This window comes from Rattus norvegicus, chromosome 14 (genome assembly GCF_036323735.1).
Source record: "Rattus norvegicus strain BN/NHsdMcwi chromosome 14, GRCr8, whole genome shotgun sequence".
In the NCBI taxonomy this organism is placed as follows: domain Eukaryota; kingdom Metazoa; phylum Chordata; class Mammalia; order Rodentia; family Muridae; genus Rattus; species Rattus norvegicus.
In genome coordinates, this window is record NC_086032.1 from 99,017,089 (window position 1) to 99,033,777 (window position 16,689).

A 16,689-nucleotide genomic window follows, 5' to 3' on the forward strand; every position below is an offset into this window, starting at 1 on the left:
TTAAGGTACCTGAATATCTTTTGTAATATCTTTATGTAGAATGTACATGTCATTTTAAAAGTAATCATAAATGTTCTACTTGAGCTGTCCCTGGCCTCTTGGTGCTCTTAAATTCAAACCACTTAGATACACGCTTTCGTGCTAATACTAAGGACGGTATAAAGCCCCTGCTGGGTTTGAGTAGTTAAAAACACTAGGGTTTTGTTGTTGTTGTTTTAAGGGGAAAGATAAGGCTATCAGCTTGAAACTTGTGGCAGAGGACCACGCCTCTGGCTCTCTGTGTTCTCCATCTCCCTCTAGTTGGCTGCTTGGTCTCCAACTCTGGTCTGTCCGCCTCCAAAGGTACTACTTGGTGACCCATTTCAACTGTCGAACTTCCCTTCTGTCGTCAGCTGCAGATGGAGCCCTTGACCCCTCCCCCCATTCCGATATCTCCGAGGGCCATTGGTGGACCCTACCCTCCCGCCAACCGGCCCAAGTGGCCAAATAGTTCGGATGCCTGTCATATTTGTGGTCGTGCTCCTCTGCGGACAGTACCCGCGCTGCCGCCTTTGTCATCACCCGCTCTGTCATCTGCCTGTTTTTCAGTGTGTGAGGGTTAGTAGTGTTAGTAGTAGCCGTCCGGTTTGGGCGCCCCCATTTCTACTTCTCCTATTTATCCTTTAGTCTACAGGGCCGACTGCTGAAGCTCGGTGTCTGCTGGCCGCTTCCTGAGCGTTCACCCTGCGGGAATCTGCATTTATGGCACCTGGGCGGGTCCGGGGCGGGGCCTGCGAAGCTGAGGCGGGTCCCGACCGGCTAGGGGCGGGGCCTTCGGGGACCAGGACCTGAGGAAGGGGGTGGGGCGGGGCCTGAGGTTGGATGTAGGAGGGGGAACAGGGTGGGGCCTATACTGCAGGGGCGGGGCCGGTAGGGCGGGGCCCGCCCAAGCAAGGGGTGGGGCCTTCGGGGCCTGGCCGGAGCTCGCCCGAGGCTCGCAGGCGGACGTCACTCCCGCTCCGCGAGTGCTGAAGCACGAGCCCTACCTCTCTCGGCCCGGGCGTCCCCTCCGCCCGCCTCCTGCTTCCTCCCGGCTGCCCGCAGCCTCCTCCACCATTGTATAATGTTCCCGACGCGCAGGCAGAGGACGCCGGAGTCATAGCTCCGGCCTCGCCGAGTTCCCTACTACCGTCGGCCCCGCGGCGGGGTGCCCCGCATGGAGCGGGCATAGCTTGAGGGGTGGGCGGAAACCCCTCCGATGCGTTAGCTCCGGGCGGACCTGCCTGTGGTGAGTTCCCGGTCGAGCTGGAGGCTCCCGGGGGTTGGGCTCGGATGGGCGGGGGGCGGTGCTGGGGTGGGCCAGGCGGGAGCCCAAGGCAGCGGAGGCCGGGCCGGGCAGGTTGGGGAGCTCCCACCGGCCGCCTGAAGACCCCGGCTGTCACGACCCAGGGCGGGAGTTGTTGCCGTCACGGCCGGCGTGTGTGTGCTCGCTGTGGTGGTTGTGGTGCTGAGAACGTGCAGAGACTTTTTTTTTTTTTTTTTTAAGATTCGGGTTTGCTGGCAGGGAGGCTGCTTCACTTTTGAGTTCCGTGTCTGGGTTTGCATCCAACTTGCTATATTGTGTTTCTAGAGTTTCCCGGCGGTTTTGCGTTAAAACAGCTCTCTTCACCCTCTTTTCTTCCATGCCCAAGTGACTTGATTTTGGACCCAAATGTATATTAAACTTAACGCCTTCCTGGTTTTTAAATTAGAAATCTACAAGTCATCTTGGTGGTAACCGCCTATGACGGGGCAGGGGGGGGGGGCGGCGCTGAGGGGAGCCAGCTGTCCGGACGCGTAGACTTTGTACCATTGACACTGGGCACCCTTCAGAGGAACATTGCGTCGAGAGAAAGTACTGAATTGTTCATATTTTCTTAACCATAAGTTTTCTTTTGCTTTAGCAGACATAGTAGCAGTCAATAGAGTTGAAAATTGAATGCTAAGTTTTGCAGAGCGATGAGACTGTTTTAGAATAACTTTTTGCTCGCATCTAGGTAGTTTCAGGAATAGAAAGTCGGTTTTGCAGGCACTGAATGGAGAAGGGCAGTCAGCAGGGACAGACTCAGAAACAGCAGTTTTTACTTGAGCAGAATCGGTCAAACCCTAGCTGGCTTTCGGAGACAGTCGGTGTTTTCAAGCATTGTTCTTGAAACATGCTTTTGATTTCCTAGTATTTGTTAAGAAGTGTTCAGAACCTGTGGGAAAGGGCCTGGAGGTTGTACTCACCAGTAGGATGGCCCAGGCCCTAACTGTTCACAGTTACTTTTTGTAATTTTTGTTACTGACAGGAGCAAGTTGGGCCAGGGCTCCACTTAACCCCGGTTAGGCTCCACGCCGGAGAGCCTTGGGTTCTGCTGCTGGGTTAGTTGTTCACCTCATCTAGTGGCTACTTCACCCCAGCCCTTTAATATCACTGTGTCCTGATTAGAGGGTGAAGACACTAGAGCCCAACTCAGGCATGAACACGGATAGTTGTGGATCCTTACTATCCTGATATTTTTATTAAAAAAATTCTTTATTAAATAGTACACAGGGCTGGCCTGGGTTGTGGTGGCATACACTTATGTAGGAGTTCAAGACTAGCTTGATCTACACAGTGAATTCAGGGCCATCCAGTGATTATGTTCATGTTAGTGTGCTTTAAAATAATGTCTTTCCTCTCCTAATTAAAATATGTTCAACTGTTATGTATGTGTCCATAGACTTGGTAGCTCCCTCCCCCCAAGCCCCCAAGTCTGTTCCTTACTTTATTTCAACAGGTAGGGAGGGGACTCATATTTTATAACAACCCACTGTGTGGCAGGAGGTGTCCTAGGAGTAGTTTTATTGTCAGGCAAGTGTCACAGACTGGTAGGTAACAGCTGCTCAGATCAGCTTCTGATAAAAGAACTGAGAAGAGTTTGACTCAGATTTAGAAACTCATTCTGCTCCCACTGCTGACTTATCCTACTTTTTAAATTTAATTAAGGAACAGAAATATAAATTTACCTAGTTACTACAACTAAACTATTAACAATGGACATAAAAAACAAGCACAGTTTTTTTCTGTTTTTAAGTCACTTAAATTTACCTGTGATGGCTGGTCCTTATAGGGCCTGGGGGTGGGGGAGCATTTTAAACAGTACTCTCATGGTAAAGTAAAAGTTACCTGGTTCAGTAGTGCCCTTACTCAAAATATGTTACACTCTAGAAACTAAGAAAGGTAAAAGCCACGGCATTGTTACAGGTTTCTTTTGTCGTGGTTTCTTAGTAAAGAGCAATAGTAAAAGTATGAGGGTTTGTTTGGATTTCAGAGATGGGGTTTCTCTGGGTAGGTCCTGTAGCTCACTCTATAGACCAATATGAGTTTTAATTTCATTCATGTTTTCAAAATGAAGACCTCTTAGCCAAAGTTATTTACGAAAAATAGATAGGCCTTGTATTCAGAAGGGTGAGCTTTAAAATTTAGTATACTGAGAACTTCCCTAGACTTGGCAGTTATGGGTGTTTTCATGTATTGTCTTTGCATATTATGTCAAGTGAAAGCTCTAGTCGAAGGAGGTGCGCGCGTGCGTGTGTGTGTGTGTGTGTGTGTGTTTCTGATTGTCGAGTCCAAAGGTCAAACCTATGCTAAAGATACCAGAGGCCAAGCTTCAGTTTAAGTGAAATGTTTGGTATGGAGAGGGGTGCGGGCTTTCACACTTAGATCTTTTTTTTAAAGTTTGTATTTGTGTGTGTGTTGCGGGGGAGGTTATGTGGCATCCGAGGACAGCTTTGTGGGCTCCGCCTTCCTCCAGCTTTTCCATGGGTTCTGGGGATTTAACTCTGCTCTCCAAGCCTGAGTAGCAAGCACTGTCTCTGCCTGAGCTATCTCTCAGGCCCCTTTCTGACTAGAAACACATGAAAGTTTACAAGTGCTGTGGCCGAGTGGATGTGCACAAGTAGAGCATGTTCTACTGCCACTAATAAGGACTCATTAAACATTTTGTAGGAACTTATAGGCTGTAACTTCTCTTTTTAAAGTGTCTGATTATTTAATTTGATTTTAATGTTTTAGAAAGAAACAACTGACCAAAGTTGGGTTTTTTTTTTTTAAAGAAAAAAAAAAGTTGTCTTAAATAGCCAGTGTAGGTAGTATTAAAGGCAAACTTCTGTCCTGTACAAATACTGGGAAACCCTTATGAACAGAGCAGTCCCCCGGAGCGTCCATCACTCATTGTGTAGGGCTGTGTCTTTCTCCATTAGCACTGCCTAGCAGTTCATTCTTTGTATGACTCTGTGAATGGCATATGTCAGCCTAAGAAGACGGCATTCCTATTCTGGTAGTAAATAGACTCTTTGTTGTTGGTGCTCCCCCACCCCCAAAGATCATGAGACAAAAACATGTTTGGCTGTCTAAAATTTTTTTTTGAAAATGTATAAATTACATTTCAAGATAAATGCAGTATATTATCTTTTAAAATACATGATTTCTGATAGGGCAATCCTCTGTCCGTCTGAACTCAACTGAAAATACTTACTATAATTCGAGGAAGCACAATGGCTTTATAGATCTGTTGTAGAACTGTAAGTCACCTAAGCAGCATTTGCCCCCAGTGCAGTTTTCAGTTCGGAATGGAGTTGCCTGGCCTCTCACACCAAGGCAGTCTTGTGGAGCTGGCGCCTCAGAGTGGACTGAACTGTGGGTAGGTGGGGGTGGGGGCTGAGGGAGAGCACGGACAGAGCAGCAGCAGGCTGTGCAACTGCTATAGCCAGTCTGACTAGTTTAAGGTGCCCAAAGGCAGCTTTGTTTCCCCAGTAACTCTAAGTAGCAGCAAACTTAAGTTCTTAAACTCGACCACATCTGCAATGCTACTCTTGTCTCTTTGCAAAAAACTGAAGCTTTGCAGGTTTCCTAATTAATCTAAGCTTTTCTTTACCTTTAAAACCCTCCATTAACCGACTAAGAAGGAGCCACTAGACCACACTTCTTTTTTCTTCTAAGGAGTTTTACTTAGAACAGTGAAGGGAAGGGGTTCTGACTCTAGGACACATGGTCGTGTGATTACAGTAGGCTCTGTAAACCCGGTGGCCACACGAGAGTCCCTCACTGCAGATGGAACTTCCAGCCCTTTGCTCTCCTCTCCTAAGTGCTTATCACCCCAGCCCATGCAGCAGCTCCTGAGCTTGGAGTAGACTCCTGGAGCACCCCACCCTGTGTCGAGAAGCATTGCCCAAGATAGACTCTGAGAATCCGAAAGTCCCAAGGTCATCTCTGTACCAGAGCAGGTTTTTGCATACAGTGGTAGCCGCACGAATGAGGTGTTCAGGCAGTACTGTCTGACCCTCGACTTTCAGATTCCTCTTCCTCTCTGAAGGGGACATGTTCTCATCTTGTGCTTACACACGCCTTTGTCTTTGGGTCTGTGCTTTCCTAGAAACCTATCTAGCAAAACTTGGGTGCTCCGGCTTCAGCAGATTTGTTTACTCCTCTGGTGAGACGTCTGATAAGCTTTTTAGAAGTGGTGCTTTTCCCCAATGCTGAGCATGTTAGCAAAGTGCTCTACTGCTAAGCCGGGACAAACAATTACGTGATTTTTGTGATGCTGGGGAAGAACCTGGGACTTGCATAAGCCAGGTAAGCACAAAACAATTTTTGAAATATTGACTTAAAAATTATTTTACTGTGACCAGAAATATAAAATGAAGTGTATTTCACCTGGGAGTGATTCTTAGCTGTGACAGTAGTTGATTTACAAATCCAAAGTGAGATTTCCCCTCTGTTTTTTGTCAAGTGCTCAGAGACAGGTGGGACAAATAGGTTAGGGAGGCAGGCGCTAGATGGACTGAGGAGAACTCTCCTCAAGGGTCCCTCCAAGTGAAAGTAGACCTACTAAGTGCTTTCTTTAGAAATAAATATTACTACACTTTTATGGCACTCTAATTACTTTTATTGTATTTAGCTAAATGGCTTTGCTTAAAATTCAGTAAGTTATGAATATCCAAGGTCCTTGGGGGAAAATTAAAATCTCAAAACAGCCTAGAAAAATGGCTACTGTATTTACAAAATATTCACTACTCTTTAGTTTATATTTTCTTCCCCCACCCCCTTGTTTTTTTTTTTTTTTAAGACAGGGTCTCTCTGTGTTGAACAATCCTGGCTGTTTCCTTTTGTAGACCAGGCTGGCCTGGAACTCACAGAAATACTCCTGCCTATGCAGGATTGGGATTAAAGGTGTGTACCATCACCACCCAGCTGAGTTCATTACTTTTTCTATTGAGTGAACTATTCAAGTATCTGATACAAAATTTAAATTGTCTGTGTAAAACCTTACCAGCCAAATTCTTTTATTTTTAAGTGATTTTGTTATTTTATGTGTATGAGTGTTTTGCCTCTGTTTGTGCATACCACCTATGTACCTAGTACCCAAGGAGGCCAGAAGATGATGTTAGGTCACCTGGAACTGGAGTCACAGATTGTTGTGAGCCACTATATGGGTGCTGGGAGTCAAACCCAGGTCCTTTGGAAGACAGCAACTAGTGGTGTTAACCACAGAGCCATTTCTCTATCCCCTGTCTACCTAACTTGTAAAGGCGATTATGATAAATATTCTAAATATGTAGGTTACTTACATGGGCCTCAGATTCACCATCTATTCTCCCAATTTAATGTTTTAATTCTTAAAAAATATTCCCATAAAAATATCTCTTAAAGTTTCATCCTTATATTCTATTTTTCAGTTTTATTTAGTGATAAACTAATTAGCTAACATGGAAAGCAACCTTTAGTTTTAACTAAAATGGAGTTTTATTTTTCACTGAATTGGCCTTAAAGTTACTGTGTTGGTGTGACTGTTTTATATACCTGGTCACCAAAAAAATAAATAAATAAAAATAAAAACTCTCACATGCTTTTTGACATATCGTTTGGTTTCTACTCAAGTTTTTTATTTTCCCTTGACATTGTTTATTAAGGATCACTTATTCGAGGGAAAAACAAGGCATCTTTGGGGAAAAGATGCTACAAGAGGATTGAAACTAGAATCCCATCTAAGCAATTATAAATACAGGAGAAAAAAATATTTTCATTATGCCCGGGAATGGGAGGTGCAAAGTTAGATGAGCTTCCCTGGCAGGCGGTCCCCTGGGGAAAAGTCAAAGTTGAAGATTCCTTAGTGCTAATGAGACCTTAGACTCAGGGTGCTGAAGACCTACCCTGGACACCAAATGATTACAAAGCAGCTTCCTAATGCAAAGTTACAATATGTATGCTTCCAATTACTGGTTTGCAAATGGAGGGAAGACGACTAGTTCATCTGGTAGAAGCATCATTACTGAACAGACATCACATAACCTGAGCTAGTAATCTGACTAGGGAGAATCCCTGCTGTTTGACGGTAACTCGCTTCAGGGTATCCCGAGGTGGAAACTGCATTACATTTTCCAGTTAGATGGCTTCTGCTCTGTGTTCCTGATGAGGGATGTTCTACATAAGTACCTGAAGCATTGTTCAGTGTGGGAGTAGTCTACTGTTGTGAAGATGCAGTAGGGCTATGGGAAAAGTCTTCCTTGTAAATGTGGAAGGCTGGATGTGTGCTTGGAAGTCAGCCTCACAACCCCACTGGAGATCTGAACTGTTGGCACCTCTGAGTCCACATTTTGTGACTTGGATTCCTGGTTGATCGTGTGTGTGTGTGTGTGTGTGTGTGTGTGTGTGTGTGTGTGTGTGTGTGTACACGTGTGTGTGTGTGTGTGTGTGTACTCCAGTAATCCTCCAGGGATCCTAACTGTGGTTTTTGAGCACTGATGTTACTTAGGTACAAGCAGTGAAAGGTTGTACCATAGCATAGCATAGTTTAGTTTGGATTTGGGAAGGCTTCTAGCATTCAGCATTGCCGTGTGAACCCCTGAGTGGGAGATGGACTTTGGAAATGTAAATGCTTTGAGAACTCTGTAGGTAGGAACTGACTTGGAGTTGGAAGATGCCTTGCTGCTCTGTGGCACCCCCTTGTGGTAGATGTGGTGCAATCTTTCAGCGCTTATAGGATTTCAATTTGCATTGGGCATGCTTGTTTACATAAAACACTCATTCATCTGTACAAATATGCTTATAGGGTTAGTGTAATTCTCATGTGAGAAATTTGCTGTGTGAAAGCGGGGCAAAAAAAAAGAAATTTGCTGTTCTTATTTGATTTTTTTTTTTTTAATATATGGGGATGTGTTGTTTAACTTTTATGGAAAATTCCAGACAGACTCAGAAGTCAAAGTACAGTGCAGTGCCCTGTGCTCGTCACTGAGCTTTAGAGGAGCCACCATTCTGTTGACTGTTCCGTCTACATTGCCATGCTGGTGTTGTTTCTGAGTATTTTCTAGCCAGACTGAGGCCTCAGATCATGTTGTATCTGTGAAACTGTAAGTTCAGACCTCACCTTGGGCCAGAATCCTGGGGTGAAATCGAGGACTTGTTAGCCAGTCCATCATCATCCTTAGAAGATGACTGCTATCCCCAATTCATTAGGGTTGGCATTGCAACCTAAGATTTCCAGGGGACAGAAAACCAGTGAGTTGGGGTATTAGAAACACTGCTGACTTGTTTTAAAAGCTGTTTTTGTTTTCCAGATTTTTACTATCAAGACATACTTTATTCTTCCCTATCTTCTTCTTTATTCTAAAGAAATATTCATTTCTAGAATTTGACTCTGGTTTACTCAGTGTAATTGGTTGTCACCTGTTACAATTCCATTTGTTCTCATGTGAACCGATTATATTTGATAAACCAACATTAGAAATCGTATCCAGCTTAGCTGATAGTAAATCCTAAGAGGATAAAGTGTGTTAAAATGTAGACATTAGAAACAATCCCACATGGTAAAGTTGTGTAAATGTGCACGGTGGCTGGTGTCTTGGCCACTTCAACTTGTATCTCAGCCTATGGTGGCCCTCTGGAGGGCTGGGAGTTTGTGCTGGCTGGGTAGGCAGGGCTGGCCTGCGGGACTGCGGGCCTGGCTGAGTGGAGCCGAGGGTGGGTGTCGGGTTACAGCAGCCTGAGCGAGCACAGGGACTGCCTGATCTAGCGAGTGGCTTTATAATTACTGTGCTGATTTGTTAGGGAGGCTTTGTCTTACTTACCAATTAGCATGGATGTTACTGCAGAGACCTCTGAAACCCTGGGTAGGCTTTAGTTTAAAAATAAGATCTTGTGGATCCCAACGGCATCACAGTTGTCACTAGCATAGGTGGAAAGGGGTAAGAGTGCAGTTGTCTTTCCCTGTCTGTAAGTGGTAGAGCTTCTTGCCCTGTTGGACTGTTGTTCCCCTGGCCAGGGGCTGTCACTGGCGTCTGAAGATTGTCTGATGCCATTTCCCCTCATCATGTACTCTCCTGCCTGGCTGCAGCCAAGGGCCTGGAGGCTGCTGTTTCTTGTGGCTTCTCTTATGATTGTGCCAGTGTCCCTGACCACTACTTCCCTAGCTCTTTCTGCTCTGGCTCTTTGTGAGCCTCGGAGGGAAGCTGGGTGTTAAAAGCTTAGCTATGAGCAGGTTTCCCAGTGTGTTGTGTTCCAATGGGTGAGCGTGCATGCCTGCGTGCGTGCAAGTGTGGAAAGCTGTCTAAGCCAGTACGGTTTCCCATTGACGCAGGATGGGGTTTGTCCTCGCTGCCGCCGTGCTGCAGGGGAGACCAGGCTCTAGGAGAACAAAAGCTCACCTCAAAGGCAGGATACCAAAGGTGAGCAAAGATAAGGATTTGAGGAAATTCCATTTCAGAAATTGTCTCTGCACAGTTTCTAGCCCCATTTTAGCCACTACTGGGGGTGCCCCTAGGAAGGGGGTCTCAGTCTCATTAATAGAATGTGAGAAAGAGTTCAGCAAAGCTTGGGGACACTTACTAGAGTTTAAAAGAAACCCCCCTGGGTGGAGAAGCTGTAAATGTTGGCAGCTACCCACAGGAGGGAAAGGAGAGACACACCGAGAGCAAGGAGCCATGAGGCAGGGAGGAAGGCTTTAGAAAGAATGAGGAAGCCCAGAGTATCAGACAAGAGCATCCTTAGGTTCTGACCAGAGTCTGAGAGACAAAAGAGGAAGAAAGCCTTTGTGACTTGGGCCTCAGAAATGGCGGCAGACCCAGTGACCTCATGGTGGCCAAGATGGACTAGGCTGGGGGGAGGGGTGACAAAGAAGAATACAGTATCATCATTAAAAGAAAAATATTCTTCTACCATCTCTTTGGCTATTTGTTTGAGACAAGATCTCACCATGTAGGTGACCAGTTAGGAACTCCCTATGTAGCCCAGGCTGGCCTTGAACTCAAAGAGATTTGCCTGCCTAGTGCTAGGATTAAAAGTGTGAGCTGACCTTCCTAGAGGTGGTCCCTGGACTGGGAGATTGGCTAGGCACGGCTGGGATAATAGGTCTCTATTCAGCTGGAGGCTATACTCACTTGCCAGAAGGAATTTTCCCTTATTGGGTCTTTACTGCCACTCCCTGTCTGTCTCTGAGGCTGAATTCTACCACACAGTTGATTTAGTTAGGAACATGCTTTCCCCTGCCACTCAGTTGAGGGAATCTGTTCCAAGTCAAGAGCCTACGGCTCTGGCAGCCCCAGATGCACATGAGAAATCTCTGATGTTCTCTTGGGAGCCTTCTCTTCCCTCTTGGCTCCTTTTTTCTTCAAAAGTAGTAAATTGGAGTGGGGTGGGTGGAGAGATGACTCAGAGGTTAACATTGGCTACTCTCCCAAAGGACCTGGGTTCAGTTCCCAGCACCCACATACTGTCTTACAACCATCCACACACAATACTAGTTCCAAGGGATCTGATAATAAAAAGTAGCAAATTGGTGTAGAGGCAATGGCAGGGTCAGCATTGCCCTCAAAGATCGGTTTGGCACTGACTTTTGAAAAATCCAGTGTTGGAGCTGGAGAGATGGTTCTGGGACTAAAAGCTCTAGTTTTCTTCCAAGGGGCCCTGGTTTGGTTCTTAGCATCCACATGGCAGCTCAGAGCTGAAAACTCCGATTCCAGGAGCTCTGACACCTGTTTTAGTTTCTTTGGGTACCAGATGAGCAAGTGGTTCACAGGCAAAACACTCATATGCAAAAATTAAAATTAAATGGATATGAGATTTGTTATCTCTTGTCCAAAGAAGACACCTGTACAAGATATCGTTTCCTTTCCTTGAAATTGGTACTCAGTTGTCAATTTTGACCCTGTCTGAGTAAGAAGTAAAGGAACTTTGTGTGCTTCTTCTGTCAGGTATAATGACCATTGTTTGGGATGAACTGGGTTAAAATGGACTTGACAGCTCTTTTTGAGGGGCACAGAGTCTGCAGTCTTCATGGGCAAGAGAAGGCTCCCATCCTGCCGTCCATCCTGGGCTGTGCTAAGCCTGCAGTAAAAGCAGTGGTTTTTGGTGATGGTGGTAGGATAACAGAAATGGTTGCTTGTAAAAGAAGATTTTTCTATTTGTCTCAAGAAGATTATTGGTGTTTAATTTTGACTGTCCATATAACACTAAAGTACAGTGATTTAAAAAAAATGAAAGGAAGATATCGGTTTTTTTAATAGCTGGAAAAGAATTATAGGTAACTTTTAAATTCTCACTACGTGGGGAGGGGACTCTAAATGCCTTATAAATAAAGACATTGTTTAAGTTGTGCATGGGTCCAACTTATAATAATCTTCAGACCCTGGGCATGAGGCATTCCAGCTAGTCACTAAGGGTTGCAAGATTCAACTTGAGACCACACAGCTCCTATGACCGGACGCTGAGCCTTGTCTCTCAAGCTAAGCCTGAGCTGACTTAGACTATGTGTGCACCGTGGCTAGTAGGTAGGAGTCGACCGGCGAGGTCAGATGGTGCTGACTTGTACTTCGAGCTGCTTTTCACAGTGGAGGTGGTAGAATCCTCAAGGCCAAGTTTTCAAGACCAACCTGGACAGCATAGTAGATGCCATCTCTTAAAGCAGGAGATAGAAGATCACATGTCAGTTGCCATCATAAAGTGCTACTCATTGAGGGTTTTTTTGCCCTCCACACTTAGAAACAAAAAAACGAGAGGCCTTCATTGTCAAGATGGTGAGTAGCAGTGTGCTCAGGCTTAGTGTAAGTTGGCCTGACAAAGCCCAGAGGAAATACGGTTCTGAGATCCTCAGTCCAGCATCCCCTGGAAACCTCAGAAATACAGATCCTAGAGCCCAGCATCTGTGCTAGAACAACCCACAGCTGAGGCTGGTCCTCACCTAAGTGGGAGAGCAGAGTCAGTCAGTATGAGGGCTCGAAGGTGGTGTCTCCATCTCTCTCCCTCTCATGCCCTCCAGTCAGGACCACATCCATGCACGAGCTCTGTGTCTCTTCATTTGTTCCACTTACTGTTCATTTAGTGAGGACCATTTTGGTATCAGGGAAGGTCCCTAAGCGAAGAGTACTCAGGTGAACAAGACAGCTTTGTGCCTTTAAGGGCCTTGCAGTCTGTAGGAGGTTGACAGACATGCAAACGGGGCTGCCAAGTGCTGATCACCCAAGCCAAGCCGCATTTCCTCTCACATTTCCTGAGGTGTGACTTACTTAGGACCAGGAATGGTGGAACCATGGGCAGCAGGTAAAAGTTTTCTGACCCTCTGGAGTCTAGACCTTGGTCTTTCAAGGAAATTTGTACTGACACTTGTTACTTGGGCATCAGCCTCAACAAAATATAGTCCTTTTTCTGTTGCCGTTGTTGTTACTATTGTGGTGGTGGTGGTGGTGGTGGTGGTGGTGGTGGTGGTGGTGGTGGTGGTGGTGGTGGTGGTGGTGGTCTAGAGCCACCTGCTTCTGCCTTCCTGGTGCTGGGATTAGACAGAATGTAGCTTTGGGGTGTTAGGGTCCTTTCTAATGAGGAGCTGCAAAGTGGAGGCCTTGTCTGGCACACGTGGGTCGTTTTGTGTGTGTTTGGTCTTCTCTTTTAGATTCAGTTTGCTGCAGTTAGTACTGACCAGGCTGAGAGCATCATAGCTCCATGTCTGGGCATGCACCCAGCGTGAGTGAGACTTGAGTTTGAAACCAGGCCTCAATTTGAGTGCAGAATGTCAGGGTTTTTTCCTAACAGTTTGGAAGAGGTCATATTTGATCTCAGCCCTTATAGTAAGAGCCAGTGGATGGTCAGTAGAACAGTTGGTAGTTTTAGGCTTGGGTGACAGGAGAGGAAAGGAAGGAGCCACCCACCTGTTTACCCTTTGTAGGGTTACTCCAGCCCAGCCCTGAGCCCTGGGAAGCTCTTTGAGTTTTTGTCTGGATAGATTTGGTTGTTCAAACGCTGAGGAGGAGTATAAGGGAGCACCAAAGGCCAGGTAGCCCAGGAAGCAAGTTAGCATCCAGTGCTTATTTAGAGGGCCCTAACTCTGGAGCCCTTCCACTGCACAGGGAAACCTTCCCAGGAATCGCTTAATGAGCTCCCGATACTGCTTCTGCAGTCTGCTCTCCTTTGAGGCCTTTGGAAAGGTCACATGCCTCTCTGACAGCCCGTAAAGAACATTGTTATTTTTTTTTTTCAGAGTATCTGAGGAGAAAGAGGCTTCCTAGGAGCTGGCCACCCTGACCCAGTCGGACCTGAGCCAGGCTCAAAGCGACCAGAAGGGGCCACGTGCCTGGCTGTTTGCTGTTGGTTCTTGAAGGCATGCCTTGTCTTCGCATTTTGTCTTGCTTAAGGAGGTTATACAAAGCCCTCTGAGTGAGAGGTGTAGCCCTGTCTCTGTGGAGCTGAAGGTCCTCTGAGCAGGCGGATGGCAGAGCTGCTACCTTTGGTGTTCTTTGATTTTGTTGCATTTTTATTTTTCTATATGATTTACCTAGATTGTGTGCATTTTGCAATTTCATTGGGTACGTGGAGCCAATTTTGTTTGCTCCAATACAAAACAGAAAAAAGTGAAAGTAAGCCGTTTTTGACATATACTGCACCAGAGGTCCTTATTTATACACTTGAAAACCACTCAATATTTAGCTTGCTAACGTAGCCCTGTTCACAGAACTTCCTTACAGGGACTTCACCCTCCAGTTCAAGGGATCATCGCAGACATCTCCACAGGTTTCCTAAACCACCAGGGTGAGCCTACAGCTCTAGCCAGATGGAGCGTTCTGACTGAGGTTAGGTCTGCTTGTGTGGAGTCTGAGGTACAGCTGTTGGGAGTCTGCTGAAGCCAGGTAGATGTCACCAAGGAAGTGCTAGCTTCCGAACCTGGGTCTCAACAGTAGCAGGGCTCTTAACCCTGAGCCATCTCTCCAGCCCCTAGGTGTGACCCTGTGGAAGCAGCAATTATCTCTAAAGAAATATGTTATTAGGCCAACAAGATGGCTCAGGAGTCCTTAATTGCTCTCTCTCTCTGACCCGTGGTGGAAGGATAGAACTAACTCCATCAAGTTGCCCCCTGACCTCCCATATGTACATACGCACACATGTGCAAGCACACACATGCACGCACAACACTAGCTCGGGGTCTCTCCAGGAAGCCCTGGCTGTCCTGGAATGCATTTATCTGCCAACTTCTGGCTTGCCGAGTGCTGAGATTAAAGGCTTGTACCACTTTGCCCAGTGTAACAAATTAATTTATAAGAATTTTCAGAAGATGTGTGTTATTGAAAAGATACTATAGCAGTACATCTCTATAACCCAGCTGCTTAGGGAGCAGATTATGTAGGTCTAGAACCTTAGACCGGTCTGTCAGCAGAGATCTCATTTGTAAAACCGAGGAGAAAAGGGGAGGGAGAGAGCAGAAAGTGCGGGAAGGACCCATTTACTCTGGTAACAAGTCCTTACTCAGTTTTATATTAGTGATTAGAAGTCTACACTCTGGTACCAAAGTTATTTTACTATTGAAAAATCACTAAAAGTGCCAAGTGGCAATAAGTTTCTGGTTTGATCTTAGCTATATTTCAGTGTTTCTCAAACTTCTGTGGATGGGCCATCTTGATATTTTCACCTTCCTACCTGGTCCTTTGTGAATTCCAGTAAAATGATTATTTGGAAAATAAAGTAAAAGGAAAATGAAAGAAAAAAAAAGAGGGAAACAGCTGGTGCTGTGAGTCAGATTCATGGACCTTATTGAGGGGGGATGGGGGGATTGCTCAGATCCACAGACCTGACAGGGGTGGGGTTGGGGGTGAAGGGGTCAGATTCACAGACCTGACAGGCACTTTGCAGTTTGCTGTGCTGCTCCCTAAGTAATACAGAATCTTTGTTCCTCCTCTGAATGGCCCAAGTTCACACCCAGCCCCACCTGTGGACCATGGCGTGAGAAGCGCTGGCCTAGGGTGTGCATGTATGCACTCGTGCACTTACACATTTAAGTGGCCTGATCACAGGGTGGCATAACATAGATCAGATAGCATTGTGTGTAAATTAAATGCACTTACAAGCTCTTCGTGCAAAGTGGCATTTTCCCCCTGAGTATAAATGCTCAAATTGTAAGCAAATACACATCAAATTGTGAATACAGTTACTTGCTTCAAAATCAAGTTGTCTGTAATGCTTCTGCTGAATTGCGTTTTGCAGAGTGAAATAAAACTACCTCTTCTCTGATTTGTCAAGTTTAAACTAGTGCAGGTACTGCAAACAAGAAATGTCAGTGCTAAGTAGACACAAAGTGGGGCCCACTAAGCAGTAGGAACTCTGAGAGGCGAAAGAGAAGCCCGTTGTCATTAGACCCTCCTTGTCTCATGAACAATTGTGTTGATTATGGGACTGGTCTTTGGTCCTAATGATAATACCCATCTTGTTGATGCTTACGAAATGAGGGAATGGTTTCATACAAGGAATTCCACATTCCTTATAAGCATCACAGATCTCAAACCTGTATTGGCGTGAATAGGCTGCAGCCGTCTTCATTTCTCCCATCAGAACCAAACATCCTTTATGGGATCATGTGCCAGACTCTGGCCTTCTAGAGGTCTGCTTTGTGCAGGGGACTGCATGGCCCTCCTTTAAACAGGGTATTGAAAGAAACTTCTGTGAAGTGTATTCGTTGTGCTGGCCTTCTTTAGACTCAGATTTGAAATTGGAATGGCTTGTGAGGCATACGATGGAGTTCACGTGGTCTGGCGAGTACCTGAGCCTCTGTAGATTTAGAGTAAGCATGAGTGAGGGGCTGCAGAGGGGAGGTGAGTATGAGATGAGAGAGAGAGAGAGAGAGAGAGAGAGAGAGAGAGAGAGAGAGAGAGCGCACCTTTGGAGCGGGCTCACATGGGTCTAGGGTGAGCTCTTCTGACCCGGTGCTTAGACAACGGCTAACCTGGCTGGGTGTGGTGCTGAGTTACAACACTGGTAGGTCTATTGAGGGATTCAACACAATTGAATAAAAATTCAGTATGAATCTATTCATACTGAAAGCCTGCCTGGAAATGTCTAAAAGATGAGACAAAGGCTGGTCCTGAGAGGTTTTCCATAGCAGAAGTTCTGAGACAGGACCATGGTCAGTGGAGACTAGGAGGTAGGATTTCCGTTCTGAAAGAGACCTCCAGACAACAGTTCTCACAAAGGGACCTCATCAGGTTTTCAGGGTCTGGGGTAGAGAGTCCCTTATATCTTTCAAATACCCAGGTATCTCTGAGGTCACAGTAGGTATTTGTTGTGACATGTGTCCAGTGCCGGAGTAGCAGGGCTTCCAGTCAGCAGGGTCCTTCAGTTCCAAAGCAGTTTATCTAGACAGTTCCCTGTGGCTGGGAAAGCAAGCCAGGTGGAGACCC

General features: G+C 46.0%; 1 protein-coding gene across 6 annotated transcripts in view; it reads left to right on the forward strand.

Annotated features, from left to right (window-relative positions):
• Positions 1–16,689, forward strand: part of Sertad2 (SERTA domain containing 2) — a 104,109-nt gene that overhangs the window by 81,661 nt on the left and 5,759 nt on the right. Inside the window, exon 1 of one of the 6 annotated variants that reach the window (XM_039092326.1) lies at positions 459–597. The exons of 3 other annotated variants lie outside the window; for them this stretch is intronic. The gene's annotated coding sequence lies outside the window, so the exon portion shown is untranslated. Of the gene's footprint in view, positions 1–458; positions 598–947; positions 1,268–1,793; positions 1,874–16,689 lie in introns of those variants that run through there. 2 more of the 6 variants (XM_039092325.2, XM_063273498.1) reach the window with 2 other exon arrangements.